The sequence below is a fragment of the Fundulus heteroclitus genome, chromosome 13 (genome assembly GCF_011125445.2).
Source record: "Fundulus heteroclitus isolate FHET01 chromosome 13, MU-UCD_Fhet_4.1, whole genome shotgun sequence".
NCBI classification, from domain to species: Eukaryota; Metazoa; Chordata; class Actinopteri; order Cyprinodontiformes; family Fundulidae; genus Fundulus; species Fundulus heteroclitus.
In genome coordinates, this window is record NC_046373.1 from 22,871,706 (window position 1) to 22,890,705 (window position 19,000).

The window sequence follows — 19,000 nt, forward strand, 5'->3', positions numbered from 1 at the left end:
GACAACCAAAGGGGGAGAAACACAACACTGTGTACAGTAGAGTCTTAAATTGTTCTGCCGTTCTTGATGAATGATCCATTTAATAAAAGAAAGCAGCAATTCAGATAAGCAGCAGAAAGAAAAACTAAACACAGTCATTAAACACAGTGATACACACGGTTTTAGTGGGATTTTATATGATAAACTAACAGAGTAGTGCATAATTGACAAATGGAAGAAAAATCAGACTTGGTTTTTAACCTTTTTTAAAATATAAATCTGAGGGGACTCGACGTGATTGTCCCGGGTTTGAGTCCCGGACCGCGGACCATTGCAACATGTCAACCCCAGTTACTGTCAAATAAATGCCATTAGTGCCAAAAATGTATTTAAAATTTAAAATATACATATAGATCTAAAAGGTGTGGTTTACATTTGCATTTAGCCCTACACTGATCAGCTTTAGAGCTCAACTCAAACTATGGATGAAAACAAACCAGTCATGTGACCACTAAACTTTTAACATTTTCCTTGTGATGCTTATATTGTATATTATATGTTCTTTCTTATGTATTTGCCTGCCTAGGGACTACGGATGAAAATTAGCTTTGTAGCTATAATCCGGCATATTTACATTTGTTTTTATACTGATGTTCATTAATGTGCTTTGTCCCTATTCAAATAAATAAATAAATGATACCCCCTAAATTCGTAAATGTTCCTTAACTAAGCGCAGTAAAAATATTGCTGTTCTGGGAAGGCCTCAGATGTTTGTTAGAGAACGTTAGTAAACAAAGAGCATCATGAAGACTAAGGAACACAGCAGACAGGTCAGGGAGACAGTTGTGGAGAAGCAAGGTGGGGTTTTAAAACAATATCCCGAGCTTTGAACATCTCACTCAGCTCTGTTTGATCCATCGTCTACAACTGCAAACCCAGCAAGACGCAGCCATCCACCTAAACTGACAGGCCTGACAATGTTAGATTAATTACACAAGGAACCCAGATGTTGATGAAACCCCTGGAGGAGCTGCAGAGATGCACAGCTCAGGTAAGAGATTTTCGGCAGTCTTGTGCCTTACTAACCTTCTCTTTATGGAGAAGTGGACAGAAGAAGGCTATTGGTGAAAGAAAAACATAAAATGTCTCTTTTGCAGCTTGCTTAAGCCATCTAGGGGACACCGCAAATATACAGCAGAACGTCTTCATTCAAAACATCAAACAACATTGCTCATCACCCTGAACATGCCATCACCACGGTCATGCTGTTGGGATTTGTGAAAAAACAAACAAACTCAGATTTGATGTTCACTGACACGTTTGAGCAACAAACAATGCCCGTCGGCAGACGGGCAAAGCTGACAGAGACATACCTCAAAAGAATTGGTTTTACAATGTGTTGACTCAGGAGAGCTGAGTAGAAATTAACTAACTTTTCAGATCTTGGCTTGTAAATAAATGTAAATCCATGTATCATTTACCTTCAACATTACACATATGCACTACTTTGTCTTGGGCTATCTCATAAAATCCCAGTAAAACACATTGAAGTCTTTGGCTGCAAATTGACAAAACATGAAACAGTTCAAGAGATCGGAATAGTTTTGTCAGACCCTTTAAATTTAAAGGGTAACTCACTCCCAAATAATTTTTTTTTGCCAATAAGCTGTTAACACAGTTGATTTATACTGCTCTCTACATATCCTGGTTATTATGTTTGACAAATTAGTGCATATTTCTTGAAATCCTGCTTTGTGTCCAAAATTGTCAGTGTGGCGTCCTCCTAGAGTCAAACGCTGGTCTTACATTGAATTTCAAATACACTGCAAAAAAGGGAACTCAAAGTGAGTACAATTCTCTTAAAATATGTACATTTTCCCATGATTTGAGCAGCTAAATAATACTATTTGCTAGTGGAATGAGTATTTTTACCCCTAAAATAAGATAATTAGATATCCTGCACTTGAAATAAGATGCTGGAGATGAAATGTTCTTATTTTAAGTGCAAAACTCTTCCTTTTCCATTGGCAAATAGTCTTTTTTAGCTGCTCAAATCAATGAAAAATACACTCATTACAAGAAAATTTTACTTACTTTAGTTCCCTTTTTGCAATGTATTGCTATTGGTTCAAAAACTTTTGGGATGCAATTTGGAGAAACTCATGTCAGCAGCTCTTCCGCAGCAGGGTATAAAAGCAGCTCTGTCTTAAAAAAAACCTGCAGCTCTATCTTATGGCTCTGTAACTGAGCACCGTTTCACTTTTCAGACTTTTTTTTTTCTTCAGAAAATATGGAGCTAAACCAGTGACAGCTTGCAATGCTATTGAAAATAGATTTGGCATTGTAAAATCAAACATTGTAAAATCAAACATTGTTAGAAAGTAAAAAAAATTATGATATTCTCATTTTAGGACGCGACTTGAGGGTTTTTATTGTCACTGCAGAGCTCCTTCAGCTACATGTCACTACAAGCTGGCACCGTTTTTTGCTGTCGGGGGCGGGGCTAAATTGAAGGCCCCTTCACAGGCCATCCGTTTTTCCTGAACTCCTCGTCATCTACCTGCAGTGAACTTATGAAAAGCTCTGGTCAAGTACAGCTGCTCGACCACAAGAGTGGGTATTATTTTCATTCTATTCATAATATTCTCTTAATTAGCTTATACAGCTAATGATTGTAGTGGCATCATAGCTGAAGGAACTGTGTGGTGATACTGAAAAAAAAAAAAAGAAAGCTGCAGCATAAAATGAGATGAAATTAAATAAATTAGATTCATGAGGCCCCCCCCCCCCCCCCCCCCACACACACACACACACACACTCCCCTTTCCCGCTTATTCCCGCCCACTTTGGTGGAATTTTTAAAATTTATCTGAGAGCGGGTTGATGCTTTTAAATAGGGTGAGTTACACTTAAAGTTTGTCTGCTCCTTGTGTTATTAGTAAATAGACTTGTTTTAGTGTTAAACAGGCTGTACGGCGAGTTAAGGGGGGAAAGGGTCTCCAATGTAAACCTTCTGCTTAAATGTTGTCTTGTCATATGTGCTTTTCTCGTGCGTTTTTTTTTTTTTTTTTTGATATTTCAAACTGTATCCTACGGAGCCCTCTAGGGGACATGGCGCATTTTTTTTCTTTTTGCGTTACCTCGCAAAAACTTTTTGCGAGGAAACGCAAAAGTATTGCGAGGTAACGCAAAAAAATAAAAAAAAATTCCCATGTCCCCTAGGGGGCTGCGTAGTATCCTGGAATAGGATGAAGTGTGAAATATGTATTTTTTTTCCTCTCCCTCCCCAAATGTGGCTCCTATCTTTCCACAGAGTGAAAGGCAGTGCTCTATGGGCGGGGTCCTCAGCAGCAAGGCTCAGTCAATCGTTCCCCCGAAATACTTTTGATGTATGTGATGGACGGTTATTCTAGAACTGTAATTTCCCTCTGGGATTATTATAGTATTTCTGATTCTGATTCTGAATTGCAACCTATACCAGGCAACGGAAAGTGATGAGTTCACTTTTTTCTTATGAATAAAATAGTTTTACCTTCAAAAATAGTAAAAATCCGCTTTTATTTTGGAAATACAAAAAAAAAAAAAAAAACAGTTGGCTGGATAAAACCTATTTTTCTCCTGATCAAAGACGGCTTACTCAGTGGACCGAATTAAGAAAGCTAACTTTTCTGATAAATGTCGGACTAAATCGAAACTGAGTCAACTGTTTTCTGAAAGAGTTCAGCATTTCAAAAATAATGGATCCTCGTGACAAACTGGTGTGGCATAAGGGGCCTCAGCCAGCATTTCCATGTGGGATCCATAAACTGTTACCCATTAGCTCCATGTGGGCCCCATGTGTGTTTGAGGGTCCACAGATATGGAACTAATGTGTCCAACTGAGCTGTTAGGAGCTAATTGAAGGTTAAACAGAAGGTCCGACCGTGTTTACTGTTTGAGTAATGAGTAAACGTTTTCCAACGAACTGAGATGTGCAGGATGATGAAGATCTAATGTGCCGCTCTGTGAATCAGTGAACCGCTCAGATGTTTAAATAAAAAGCAGTAAAAGATGCAAAGAGATGTCTCGTAAATGCGAGCCCAACCCCCGGGGGACCGAATATTGAAGGAAACAGGAGGAGAACATTTACTGTTGTTGCTTCAGTGTTTTTTTTTTTTAGAGTTTCGTCTGTGACTCACCGAGGCTGCTGGTGCTTTTCATGACATGTGATGATTCAGAAAGTTTTTAAAAGGGGGCGATGCACCAGAAGCATCACTGTAAAGAGTTTCCTTACACAACGAGATGCTCTAAAAAAAAAATCAGAACAGATAAAACAACCAAAATGTTGAGTAGGAGAACTTAAAGGGATAAGCAATAATTAATTATAGATGTCTGATTTTTATTTTTTATTTTATCAGAAGCAACACCAAAGCAATGGAGGTGTGTTTTTTTCCGGCGTGTGTGTGTGTGCCATTGTTCTCCTGCAAACCTTCAGTCTTATATAAGTCTTGCGAAACAGCAGCAGAGACTCAAACAGTTGCAGTGGATCAAAGAGGACACAGACTGCTGAGCCGGTTGTCCTGATCCATCTTTATGTTGCTCAGCCGTCAGTTCGGTTTAATAAGAAAGAAAACGGCAGCATCAACAACTGATAGGAAGGTCCTTCACCGGTTTCCAAAAAGAAGCAGCTTTTATTTACAGAGGCTTTGTTAGAAATGCCCTGATATGAGTGAAATAAGTGAAAATCTAATATTTGAACAAATCACGGTTACATAGAGAATGTAAATAACTTAATAAAAGACCCAGCCTCAATAATTATTCATTTCAGACCTATTGAGCTTATAAATATAATTGGGATGAAAAGTAAGAAAATCTTAGTTTTAGAGTCTTTCCACAATTTTTGAAGGTAGATAAGTCATTTTAAAAGCACTTTTTGGCAACAAAAGCCTATGTAAACCCGCTTAGACCCCCCCCCCCCCCCCCAGGACCCAGCGCAGGTGGTTGCCCGTATTGGTGGCTGGTTATACCTGACTCAATAAAGAATAGAGCGATGCCACGGCTACAACTTGGCAGGGAGTAAACAGCCAGACCCGCGAGGCGACTGCAGCTGTTATTTAAAGTTTATCAAATTATTACCATCTAATGTAGAACAGATTCCTGGATCAATGTGTGCTTCTGTGCTTGTTTGTCTGTCTTGTTGTGTCTCTGCTCTGTCTTCTGTAACCCCAGTCGGTCGAGGCAGATGACCGTTCATACTGAGCCTGGTACTGTTGGAGGTTTTTCCTCCCTGTTAATGGGGAGTTTTTCTTCCCACTGTCGCTTCATGCTTGCTCAGTATGAGGGATTGCTGCAAAGCCATGGACAATGCAGACGACTCTCCCAGTGGCTCTATGCTTCTCCAGCAGTGAATGTTGCTTGTCGGGACTTTGATGCAATCAACTGGTTCCCTTATATAGGACATTTTTGACCAATCTGTATAATATGATTGATTTTGACTTTGTAAAGTGACTTGAGATGACATGTTTCATGAATTGCTGCTATATAAATAACATTGAATTAAAATAAAATAATGTTTTCAGTTCTTTTTTCCTTATCTTATATCTCACTTTTTACTCAAATATCATCTGCAGATTCCCACAGATGGCATTAAATGAATAACTGCTCCCTTTAAATGAGCTTCTTGCCTGTTTAGCTACAACAATTACCTCTATTGTTATATAGAGTATTTTTTTGTCAGTTTCTGGGCCAAATGTTTGAGCGTGTTTGAATACAGCTGCATCCTGATTATGTTTTAGTGTTTTAGCTTCCCTTTAACACACCACCAAATGTAGTATTACCTTGAAGTGACGTCACAGAGGCAAACCACCTACAGTCAGATAACTGACTGTAGGCGACGTTCAGAGTTTGAGTTGTGTGAGAGACCACAGAGTAGTTGAAGCATCTATCCATCTATTGTCTTACCCTTATCTGAGATCAGGCCGTGTGGGCAACAGGAGGGAAACCCAGGCATCCCTCTCCCCAGCAACATCCTCCAGCTCATTCTGGGAGATCTCAACATGTTCCCAAAGCCGATGTACAGAAGCAGCAGCTCTACTTTGAGCCCTCCTTGGATAACAGGGCTCCTCACCCCATCTCTAGGGCTGGGCCAGGCCACTCTGTGGATGAAGCTCATTTTGGCTGCTTGTATCCTGGATCTTGTTCTTTCAGTCATGACCCAGACCTTATGATCATAGTTGAGGGTTGGACTGTAGATGGACCAGTAAATCGAGAGCTTTGCTTTTTGGCTCAGTTCTTTATTTACAGCAAAACAAACCAAAGCAGCGCCGACATTACTGCAGAGCACCAACCACTAAACCGTCTGTGGATCTCTTGTTCCATCCTACCATCACTTATGAACAAGATACCAAGCTAAATAAACTCCTTCAGGCTGACCCCTAGACTTACCCCTGACCCAGAGGGGACAATACAACTTTTTCCATTCGAGGACCATGACCTCAGACTTAGAGGAGCTGACTCTCATTCTGGCTGCTTCACACTCAGCAGCGAACAGCTCTGGTGCACGCTGGAGATCATGGCCTGAGGAACGCAACAGATCCACATCGTCTGCAAAAAGCAAAAGTGAGATTCTGGGGTTCCCAAACCAGACACCCTCTTCTCCTTGACTACATCTTGAGGTCCTGTCCATGAACACCACAAACAGGATTGGTAACAAGATGCAGTCGTGGGGAAGTTCAACACGCACTGGGAGCAGGCCAGTCTTTGTGAAAAGAAAGTGGACACATCTCTTGTTTTGGGCATATAAGTGTTGATAGCCAATAAAAGCCACTCAGCTGAACCCTCTCAGGTACACTGCAAAAAGGGAACTAAGTTAAAATGTCTTAAAATTTGTATATTTATTCTTGATTTGAGCAGGCATGTTTAAATGATCTGCCAATGGAATAGGATTTTTGCACTTAAAATTAGGAACAACTCATCCCCATTGGCTTATTTCAAGTTCAGTATATCTAATTATCTTATTTTAGGGGTAAAAAATACTCCTTTCATTGGTTGATAATCTTATTTACCTGCTCATAAAAGGACAAATACACCCATTTCTAGAAAATTTTGCTTACTTTTAGTTCCCTTCTTGCATTGTAAAACAGACTTTATGTGGGAGAAAGTGAGACTTGCACAACCCCAGCATGGCTTGCACCAGGAGCACCCAAATACCATCCTTAAGTGCTACTATCCTGCAACATTTAGATGCAGCCCGTCTCCATCACCCATGACTGTTCACTGTGAATCTTTCATTTATGAATTCAAATTCAAGCTGAAGACTTTGATATACCTACTCTTCTCTTGCATGAGCAATGTTTTATAGATTGATGTCAAATGTCGGCGTTCCAAAAATAACATCCCCACTCCTCGGGAACTTTCTGCCAAATTTTCAGCTGCACTGGTTGCTTTCAGTCATGGACGTGAATAAAGCTATCATGACAACCATACCAATATATCAGCAGTATACTATTACCACATTGTAATAATTACAATGAACTGTAATTAATCATGTCTTCAAACACTAGAAACTGACAGTTTGCAGAAATGTATTTCTTTTGCTGCTTGAGCTATTTTTCAACTGCTAATCAATAAGTCAGGACTTTAAGGTATAATTAAATGCAACTAGTGTTCAATTTAGCAGCAGAGTTGTAGTACGATGTTTGTATTGGCCTCCAACCCCTGAGGCATGTAATGATAAGAGTAACAGAGTACATCATAAACCAGGACAGGAGAAAAGTAGTTATCTTTTTGGGAAATTAAGGATTTGATTAACCTTCTGCCGACGCCTGATTGGTTAATTTCTTTGTGTTTAAACAGAGCAGCTGTTTAGCCTAACTTTGATTAGACCAACAACTATAATTATCAGTTACATTTAAAGGAAGTAAGAATGCAATTAAGAACCAACTCCGCAGCTCTGTGTGGATTCGGCTGTTTGAAGTGACCCGAGTCGTGTTTCTGTGGCTCTGAACTTTAATTAATAAATAAAAAACAAACAATCTGTTCTTTACCTGCTCGGTTCCTCAGAGCTTCTCTTCCTGCAGCTTCATGTTTTCCAGCAGCCAAAACGACAAGAAGAACATGAAGGAGAGGTTTTCCTCAGCGGCTCCCAGGGCAGTAACAGAGCTTCAGTGTCAGTGGAGACACGCCGGAGTACCGAGCCCCGCTGCTGCCGGCACTTTTCCGGTCCAATACGTTCAGGAAAAGAGAAAAAGGTCCCGACAATGTCCCACCTTCCTCACGGCCACGCGCGCACACGCACGCATTTCTTCTCTCAGAGTGGGGGCACGTAAACAGGGCAAGAGGGCAGAGATAGCGCTGAGTGGGCGCGCGCGTGTCTGCCGCGGGGATCTTCAGCGCTCTGATGAGACCGCGAGGCGCTCGCTGATTGGCTCCGGAGCTTCTTTCCCAATTAAAACTGACAAGAGGAGTAAAACGGAGCAGCGTCAAATCTGTTTGGATGCAGTTTAATAAGAATAGCTGGCGTGGATGGTTTTTAACAGGAGGAGGGGGGGACAGCAGGAAACCCACGTTGTTCTGGAGCCCCCTGGTGATCAGCTCCGCTCCCAAACACAGAACAGCTGCATTTCCTGGTGGGAGAATAATCTGTGCTCCCGAATCACGCCCAGCAGCCAAACAGGTCCAGATAAGCAGAATATGCTTATAAAAACATAAACTGTTTATGATGCTATTGATATGATTAGAAAACTGTTGGTTGCAGAATTAACTAAAAACTTTATTCTGACTAGTTGGATTAACAAACACTTCTAAACCTATTTTCTCATTATTTTTAAATACATTTCTTTGGAAATGTACTTAAACATACCCATTTTGGATATGATTAAACTATCCTTAGTAAGTGGGTAGCTTAATAAATCTTTACCTAACCTCTTATCAGCCTTCTCTTGATCAAGATGACCTAATAAATTACAGACCTATATCAAATCTTTTTTCTTATCTAGAAGTCTTGAGAAAATGGTTGCTAATCAAGTATGTTAATATTTACACAGTAATAACCTGTTTGAAGAGTTTTAGTCAGGCTTCAGAGCTCATCATAATACTGAAACAGCACTGGTGAAGGTCACTAATGATATTCTCAAGGCTTCAGATAATGGACTTGTGTCTATACTTGTCCTGTTAGATCTCAGTGCTGCATTTGATACAGCTGATCACAATATTCTCCTAGAAAGACTTGAACATACAGCAGGGATTAAGGGAAAAAATCATTAGGCTGGTTTAAACAGTATCTGATTCCAGTTTGTTCATGTTAATAATGAATCTTCTTCAAACTCTAGGGTCACTTGTGGAGTACCACAGGGTTCAGTCATTGGACCAATTCTCTTCACTATATTTATGCTTCTGTTTGGAAAATTATCAAACATCATGGGATTAATTTACACTGTTATGCTGATGACATTCAGCTATATTTAGCCATTAATCCTGACGAATCCAATAAATTACTTCGACTACAGGCATGTGTTGATGACATCAAAACCTGAATGACTTTATATTTTCTTCTTTCAAATTCTGACAAAACATAAGTTGTCATCTTTGGACCAGGGGCCTTTAAAAAATAACTGTATTAATCACTTAATCTGGCTCACCTAATCTGTATGACCTCTGGTAATAAAGTAAAAAATCTTGAAGTTACTTTTGACCAGGACATGTAATTTAAGTCCCATATTATACAGGTTTCCTTTTTTCACCTCCGAAATATCGCCAAAATTATAAAAATTCTGTCCAGGAGTGATGCTGAAAAACTAGTCCATGCGTTTGTTACTTCAAGGCTGGACTATTGTAATTGTTTACTATCAGGAAGTCCACAAAATGCAGTTCAAAGCCTTCAGCTGATCCAAAACAACTAGTAGGTATAAACTCAACCAAGGTGATACTCAAATTAAAACAAATTATTAAAGGTTAAAAGCTGAGCACACATATACAACCGTCTTTTTGCAACTTTTTTTAGGCTAAAAATATTTCTTTCTTTTTTTTTTGCTTCACAAAAAACTACACATTTAACACCTGTAAGTACATCATATTTCCACTGTATGTTCAAAATGTTTGTCCACTAAATATTTAAAATGTGTTCTTATTAGTGCAAAACATAATCCATTATTTCACTGTTCGGTTTAAAATGGTTTAAAATAAAAGCCCTGATGAAAGCTTCCAGAAAGCCTTCATGTCATGTTTTTTCTGAACATGGTCTGTGAAAACCAGCTTTGTGTTTGTTTTAATTTCTTAGAATGAGTTTCATCGAGACGGCTGACGCAACACCTTAACATTCCTGATCTCTTAGGGTTTAATGATTCAACAAACTCTTATTAATCTTTGACCTTCTTCGTCTCTCAGCTCCCTGCCGGTCAGAGGCTGTGCTGGAAGTTGGCATTAAAAAAAAAAACATGTCTTCTCCTCAGTGATGTCCTGAATGTGCAAACACTGACACCACAACAATCAGGTTTATCATTGCGAGAATGTGGAGTCAACAAAAACCGTGGCCAAACTATGTGTGTGTTGTTGTTGATAAAGTTAATGTACAGGACACACACGCGTATGCATGACCCTCAGGGCGAGTGCGTCTTTGAACAGGATACACCCGGTGGACCAGGAAGCCACTTAGTAACACACACACAAACTCTCCCTCCTCTGTACCTCTTCCTGGAAATGATCACCACCCACCCGCTAACACACATTAAAGCACACTCACTCCCTGCCCTCCGCTCTCAACTCTCTCGTTAATGAAAAGACTCATTTGTGTATGTGTATGTTGCTCTTGTCTGATGGGACATGTTGTAATTGAAAGAGTTGACCGCGGACAAACACAGGAAATCCCTCCACTGTGTTTCCCCCCCCCCTGGCACTAAATTAACAGAGAATTTGGAAAACTGATTAAAGAAGGAAAAAGGCTTTGCTACTTTACCTGCACGCTGATTGCAGAGTGATCTGTTAGGTCACTTGTGAAAACAGGCGGCCGAAAGGATCGTTAAAGACAAGAGTTGGTTCGTAGGTCTAAGGAAGAGGTCGAGAGGTAACCGTTCTTGGTTTCTAAAACTTTAACAAGACAGATTATTTCCAAAGTCTTGCCACCTATAATAGGACATTTATCCTGCAGAATTAAACTGAAAAACAAACCAATCTGTTTGGGTGACAATAACCCCCCTGGAGCACAAGCGTTCACTAATCTAATACTTTCTTTAACCTGGACCAATGCTTCTGTGCTTTTTTTTGTGCCTCTGCTCTACATTCACACTGAGCCTGATTCTGCTGAAGGTTTCTTCCTGCTAAAGGGGAGTTTTCCTTTCCACTGTTGCTACATGAGTTCATGCTTGGGTACAATATCCAGACCTCTGAAGTTGCTACATTTATCTCTTCAAATAATTATGCACACAATTCTGTGTCCCAGAGATGGGCATGCTGCAGGCCAGCATGCCCATATTAACCCAGCTACAAAAGGAAAAAGATTTTGGGAAGTCAGTGGCTGAACTTACATTTTACAGAGTAAAAAATCCTCAACCACCATGGAAGGCTAATGATCAGTTAGCAAATGCTCTTAGGTACAACAAACCTAAATTTGACCCTTCTGCCTCTACCACAACTCTTTCCCCCGTATATTACAGCCACAACAATTAACCACTACATCCTCACTATAGAAGACCTAACTGATTAAAAACCCAGTAAGTGCCGTCCAGACTCTGCTATTATTATATTTTCATTGGAAAATATATCATTGGAATTTCTCCAATGTGAGATCAATAAAGCCTATCTCATCTTATCTTATTTTGTTTTCTATTATAGCAAGATCTGCATCAAGTATTGAACCACTCTAACCAACAGCGATATCTTCCTCAAGCATGTACGTCCTGAAACACATTCAGCGTGGAAAAATGAAACTTTTTACCGGTGTGAGGCAAGGTAGGTGCTAAACTGAACAAAACATCTTCAAGTTGACATGGGGGCCGTTCTGCAAAACCAGTCAGCAACATACGCTGCAGACCTCCCATTCCTCCCCAGGCGGTTTGACGAGCACGCTCGCACTGATTGATGTGAAAACACCGCAGCAGACTATGGGTGGGTGAGTAAACAACTCACTGGTTGCAATAATCCACAGGTCAGTTAGGTAAGAGTGACAAGAGACGTCAACGGTTGTTGCAAATGGGTTTAAATACCTGGAATTCCTCACAAGTCTGTTCAAACAGTAGGAAGTTTAAGAGAGGAGCACAGAAAAAAGGCGGGTTGTTATGCAAAAACAGTCGTATATATATATACATATACATATATATATATATATATATATATATATATATATATATATATATATATACACCGTTCAAAACTTTGGGTTCACATTGACATGTCCTTATTTTTGAAGGAAAAGCACTGTACTTTTCAATGAAGATAACTTTAAACTAGACTTAACTTTAAAGAAATACACTCTATACATTGCTAATGTGGTAAATGACTATTCTAGCTGCAAATGTCTGTTTTTTGGTGCAATATCTACATAGGTGTATAGAGGCCCATTTCCAGCAACTATCACTCCAGTGTTCTAATGGTACAATGTGTTTGCTCATTGGCTCAGAAGGCTAATTGATGATTAGAAAACCCTTGTGCAATCATGTTCACACATCTGAAAACAGTTTGGCTCGTTACAGAATCTACAAAACTGACCTTCCTTTGAGCAGATTGAGTTTCTGGAGCATCACATTTGTGGGGTCAATTAAACGCTCAAAATGGCCAGAAAAAGAGAACTTTCATCTGAAACTCGACAGTCTATTCTTGTTCTTAGAAATGAAGGCTATTCCATGCGAGGAATTGCTAAGAAATTGAAGATTTCCTATAACGCTGTGTACTTCTCCCTTCAGAGGACAGCACAAACAGGCTCTAACCAGAGTAGAAAAAGAAGTGGGAGGCCGTGTTGCACAACTGAGCAAGAAGAAGGCTAAGGCTAAGGAGAAAATAGGTTTGTGGAAAGAAGAATTTTCGCTTGGAAGGAGAGCAGCTGCTAGCTACAGGAAATCTGCCGAGAAGAAAAGAAGAAGCGGAACCGGACGGTTTGGTTCAATGACCTGCTGCCTAGGGTCAGAGAAAGAGGAGCGAGACCTTTTAGGCCCGTTTACACTAAACTTTTTTAACCGAGCCGAGACCAGTCCGAGCTCGGTAACTGAGATAACACTCGTGTGTAAATGGTCAGCAGACTGAACTGAACCGCGCTAAACATAACCGGACCACGCTAAATCTCCCAACGGCTCTTTCAACACATAAAAGAAAGATCATCTGTGTGCTCATTGCTCAGTCTCCTCAGAAGACACGCAGCACGGAGCAGAAGAAAAGAAGACCCAAGATGGAAGGACGACTGTTGAGCCAAAGGAAGAACACGGCGCCCCTGTCTCTGAGAACCGCCGACACTGAGTCAGATTATCTATTTTTCGTGTTTTCCACAATTCGGGGCCAACAATCTGCAAATCCTGTCAAGAAGAACTGCTGTGGGTTTGACCTGGTTGATGATAAGATCCTAGATGTTCTGAAGATGTGAGTTGCACCCGTGAGATGTCAGTTTTGAAGCTGAACCAACTTGTCAAGCCGAAGAGATGGACCTCAGACACACACATCAAAGCAGGGGCTCAAAGTGTGAGTCTTTGTGAATGGGACATTAATGGGACATTAATGGGACATTGGGGTTACCATCAAGAGAAGTGAAGTTTTTGCCTGAACAACTCCTTCAGGAAAAAGACACTTTGGGATAACATTGATGGTTCGGGTCAGTTTGCTCCTCCAAATTTAAAATCCTCTTCTGAACACATTAGTAAACAGCCTTAGATAAAAGATAGGAAGTTGATTAAATTTTAATTTGTAATTTGTTATATTGCTTGATGCTGTTGCTAATCCCCTGCTAAAGCGTACTAATTAAAGAAGCATATAAAATTTTGTTAGGAGTTGTGGACATTCAATTATTGAGTCAACATTTTTCTGAGTTCTTCTATGATTGTAAAACAAACATGGTGTATGGTTCTAGAGATATTTAGGAGGTCTTAAAAGGTTGCCTGTAGCCCAAACTTTAAAACAACACCGTTAGGGACTTTTGAGTTTCTAAAAAATTTACTGATCGTATACCAAGTGCCGATGTAAAAAAGTAGGAGCCCCTGTTAACTAGGGCGGCGGTCGGGGAATGGGTAGCTTCAGGCTACTAGGGTGCCTGACCTGTCCACTGCAGAGGGGTGTGGCCCTAGGATGGAGGTAGTTAGTAGATCAGTCGTATCCTACTAATCTAGCTGAAAAGCTCTCACAGGAATTCTAATCAGGGTAATACTCGTTAGATTCAGAGGTCTGTAGAACCCCAGCTAGTCTGAGCTTTAACCCCCAAAATAGGAAGGATGTGGGAAGTGTTTTTTTTTAAAATAGTCAGTCAGTCACAGTGTCAGTCAGCGCGCAGCTTCACCAACGTCTCTGCGTCTGTGTCACGGCACTTTGCTGCTCCTCCTCCCCTCTCGTACATGGCTCAGCAGCGCCAGCCAATCAGCACGCAGGCTCAGCCTGGCCCGCCCACTCAGCTCTCTGGTGTCTCTCACAAACAACCGCGCTGCCCTGCAGGAGCGGTAAAACATGAAGAGGGAAAGAAGCGCCGTTTGGCTCTATTTTAATACCGTAAATGAAATCAAGCTGTTTTGTAAAAAGCCGGTTAAATTCAGTGGAGACACAACAAATGTATCTAAGCACGTGAAAAACCATGAGCAAGAAAACGTCGAGCGACAAAAACAGGAGAGAGGAGACGAAACTTCTCTCATTGCCCCGACAGACCAGACCCACAGACTGACGTCACTGACTGAGGCGTTTTAGTCCTCCAGAGAACATCCAAGTAGATAAGAGTGGTCATCTTCAGCAGTAGTTCATGTTAACTTTCAAAGTAGATATTATCTATCATATGTTAATGGAGCCCACACAGAAAATGTAATTAAGACACTGAAAGAACCCAGTACATATATCCTATTAAAAAGTGTTATTTAAGATAAGATAACATTAGCTAATCCTTTATTTATCCCATGACGGGGAAATTTATATGATTAAAGCAACAGGCAGGTGCACACAACACAGACAAAATTACATAAGGATTGAAAGATATAAGAGGCGGATTAGGGAAAAAAAACACCATGAACATTATTATTATTATTATTATTATTATTATTATTATTATTATTATTATTATTATTATCATTTAATTGTAATAATAAAATAAAAATCACAAAACCCGAAAGGTCAACAGTTTCATGATACATCAAGCTTAGGGACTGGCTAATATACAGCAGATCAAAAAAAGCCATATTTTGGCTGCAGTGCTTGCTGTTCTCTGATGAAGAAAAGGTCAACTAGTGTACTAAATTTAATAGATGGGTTAACAATATCCATTATAAAACAGAGATTTCCAGGGCATGAAGTATACAGTTAAGTTGACTTTTTTTGGTGTGTGTGTGTGGCGGCGGCAAAAAGACTGCGTTGTCCCGGGCCCTAGCAAAGCTGTCAGCTGACCTGTACTGTATGTATATATATATATATATATATATATATATATATATATATATATATATATATATATATATATATATATACATGCACGTCTTTTATCAGAGTGCTTCATTATCAATATCCTTCTACTTTCTGTAAGGTTGTGGAGGAGCATGCATTTCTCGCATTCATCAAGCATCAACATTGGGTACACCTTGGATGAGTTACAAGTCCAGACACACAGACTCATATCCAGGGGTGATTTAAACTCTCCAGTTAACCTAACATGCATGTTTTAGGATTGTAGCTGAACAAGGACAGAACCTTCTTTCTGCTCTGCTGTTCCCACAATGATGTGAGTAATACATTTAACCTATTTAGACACAGCAAGGTTGTGAAGGTCTGCGTCCAGCATGGAGACTGTCATACACTTTCCATCAGCAACACTGTCCAACTCCTTCTGGGTAATCATGAAGCGTCCCAGCTCAGAAGTTATTAAAAGCAATTCATAAAAACAGAGAAATCAAAGCAAATCAGTCCACATATAAAGTTATGTTTAAAAACAAGAATTACTATTGATCACCCGGATAAAAATGTAATAAAATACTTTATGGAATGAACCCCCGACGCAAACGTCCCAGGTTTGAGTCCCAACCTGTGGACTTTTGACACATGTCTCTCTCTCTCTCTCTCTCTCTCTCTCTCTCTCTCTCTCTCTCTCTCTCTCTCTCTCTCTCTCTCTCTCTCTCTCTCTCTCTCTCTCTCTCTCTCTCTCTCTCAACCTCATTCCCTGTCAGTTTACTGTCAAATATAGGCCATTAGTGTCAATAAAAATAGTCTACTTTGTGGAAAAGACTTAGCCATAAATAATAATAAATTGACACCTCAATTAGGTGTGGTTTTGACCCGTTCTTTCACATAATCTGTCTTCACATCTTAAAGGTTCTGGGGCTCTTTTCTATGCACCCTGACCAGTTCTTTCCATAGATTTTCAATTGGATACAAGTCAGATTATTGACTTGGGCCACTGTAACAGCTTTGCTTTCTTTTTCTGAAACCAATTAACTTGTCTGTATAATGTCTTGTTTGGAGATCTACACTCATCTCATCTTCAGATTCCCATTAAAAACGTCCCGGCACCATTCTGCTTCTGTCCTTCCTTCAGTTTAATGAAGTCTGCCATGATCCATCAGATAACCCACTCCATAATGATCCCACCTTAAAACTTCACTTTTGGCGCAATGTTTTTGGGTTCAGCTTTGGCCTCATCTGACCAGATCATATATAACTAGAATTTCACTTTCATATTCATATTCATATCATAGAGAATTTCATATTGTCTCATCTGCTCCCGGTTTGCTGCAAATGTTTTTGGGTTCAGCTTTGGCCTCAACCGACCAGATCATATATAACTAGAATTTCACTGGTTTGTCCAAATCTTCTGCTGTTTTTTCTTCAGCAGTGGAGTCCTGGGTAGTAAATGTGCATTGAGGACTTCGCAGTTTAGGTTGTAACTTCATATTTTCAAGAGTAACGCTGTCTTTCTTTGAGTTCTCCTTGGTTCTTGGACAGTCGTTTAATTCTTTTTACTCCCTCAGAAATCTTACGAAGGGCAACTAGCAGTGGCTGCTTTATGAAATTATGAACCACTTCTGGATCATGGCTCAAACAGCGTTCGCTGGAGCATTCAAACCCTGGAAATTCAGCTTTAATCATTGACAGGAGTATGTTTTGTATTAGTAAAACCTTTTTGTGAAGGTTAATTTGCTTTTAATTGCATACATTGGTTGTAAGAAATCATTTTATAGTCCTCCAGTTAATTCTAAACCAGCTGATATTTATCTTCAGACAGCAGCAGGTATGCTTACTGGATACGACAGATTTCAGCTGGTGCCATGGCTTTTTTTTTTGGTATTTTTTAACTTTTCTTTCTTTATGTGGTCAGACCTTGATCCCTGTACTGCAATATTTCTTCACACCCAACATGATTTATGGACTAATTTGTTGGGATTGCTTCTTATCTATGGGTTATTTGGATTGCTACAGATGTGATTTTCATGTTACTTTAACTATTGGAAATAAATTCCCTAAGAAAAACATTGAGGTGTGCAACACATGTTTTACCCACTTGGTTCAATCGTTCTTCAGACATATAATTTAATCTAATTATTTTTCAGCTTTATAGAGACTGGTTTAGATATGAATTTAGCTTAATACTTCCCAGTGTAATTGTCACAATCAGTAAGCCGCTGACTATAAATTATCTACATTAAAAATAAAAGCTTGCCTATTATGAAGTGGAGGGAAATTAACCAATCACTAAAGAAAGGGAGGAGGATGTTTCCCCACAATTAAAAGCTGAAATATTGTCTTATCTGCTCCCGGTTTGCTGCAAATAAAGGTTCACCCACTATAGGGTGCCTTTACCTTTATTCACATACAAAACAGAACCAGCAATACAATATTTGAGTTATTACTTATACTAACTTAGGTGAAATTGTACAGTTAATGAGTGGTTTAAAGGTGTGAGTCTACTATATAAGTTTTAAACTAACTGAAAGTAGAAGATTGTCAACAGTTCAAGTTTAAGTGTTGCAGTGACATCTTGTGGAAAAACATGCTGCATCTGTTTAGTTCCTTTAGTTGCATTTAGTTCCCATGCTTCACTTATCTGGAACAAACTTCTAGAAAACGGTAAATGTGCTGAAAGCCTGAGTTCCTTTAAATCAAGATTAAAAACACATTTGTTTAGGATTGTCTTCGACTGTTCTAATTTAACTGTATTACTGAAATATAATTAGTTTACTTTGTATTCCAACTGTTTTTACTTGTTTGCTTTTCATTTTTATTTTCCCATGTTCTATTTTGTTTCAGCATGTTATTCCTGCTTGCTTTTATTCTGTTTTATTTTCCTATATTTTAATCATGTAAAGCACTTTGCATTGTCTCTGTACTGAAATGTGCTATATAAATAAATTTGCCTTGCCTTGTTTTTCATGGTATTGTAGCAACATGATTAGCCTGTAACACAGAACTGCTGTTGGTCTGCAGGCCTGATTTACCAGATAAACAGTAAACACTTTTAATATGTTTAATATCTATTTACAATTATCTTTTAATCAAAGATTACAAAAAACATCAGAGCTGCTTTTAATTGGATTTAAAAAATGGATCATTCTTAAAATTATTATGGACTTATGTTAACAGCAAAACAGTAAAAACTGAAATACTTATTTCGCCCCAACTGGTCTTAAAAAACATTTATAATCTAATGTAAACCATGCAAAAGCTTTTGTTTCTATTCAGTTTATTTATATAGCACCAATTCACAACATGGCATCTCAAAATCATCGTCTCAGAATCACACAGGCTGGTAAAAATTTATTCTGAAGAAACCCAGATTGCATCGAGTCATTGATTGGCAGCGTTCACTTTGGATAAGCATGTGGTCACAGTGGACAGTCACCGGCACTTTGCAGCAATCCCTCATACTGAGCATGCATGTAGCGACAGT

At 39.4% G+C, this 19,000-nt stretch overlaps 1 protein-coding gene across 2 annotated transcripts in view; it reads right to left on the reverse strand.

Moving 5' to 3' along the window:
* npr1a (natriuretic peptide receptor 1a) overlaps positions 1 to 8,457 on the reverse strand; it is a 66,858-nt gene extending 58,401 nt beyond the window's left edge. For both annotated transcript variants that reach the window (XM_036145394.1, XM_036145395.1), the window contains exon 1: positions 8,004 to 8,457. The gene's annotated coding sequence lies outside the window, so the exon portion shown is untranslated. The remainder of the gene's footprint in view (positions 1 to 8,003) is intronic.
* Positions 8,458 to 19,000: the final 10,543 nt, after the last annotated feature.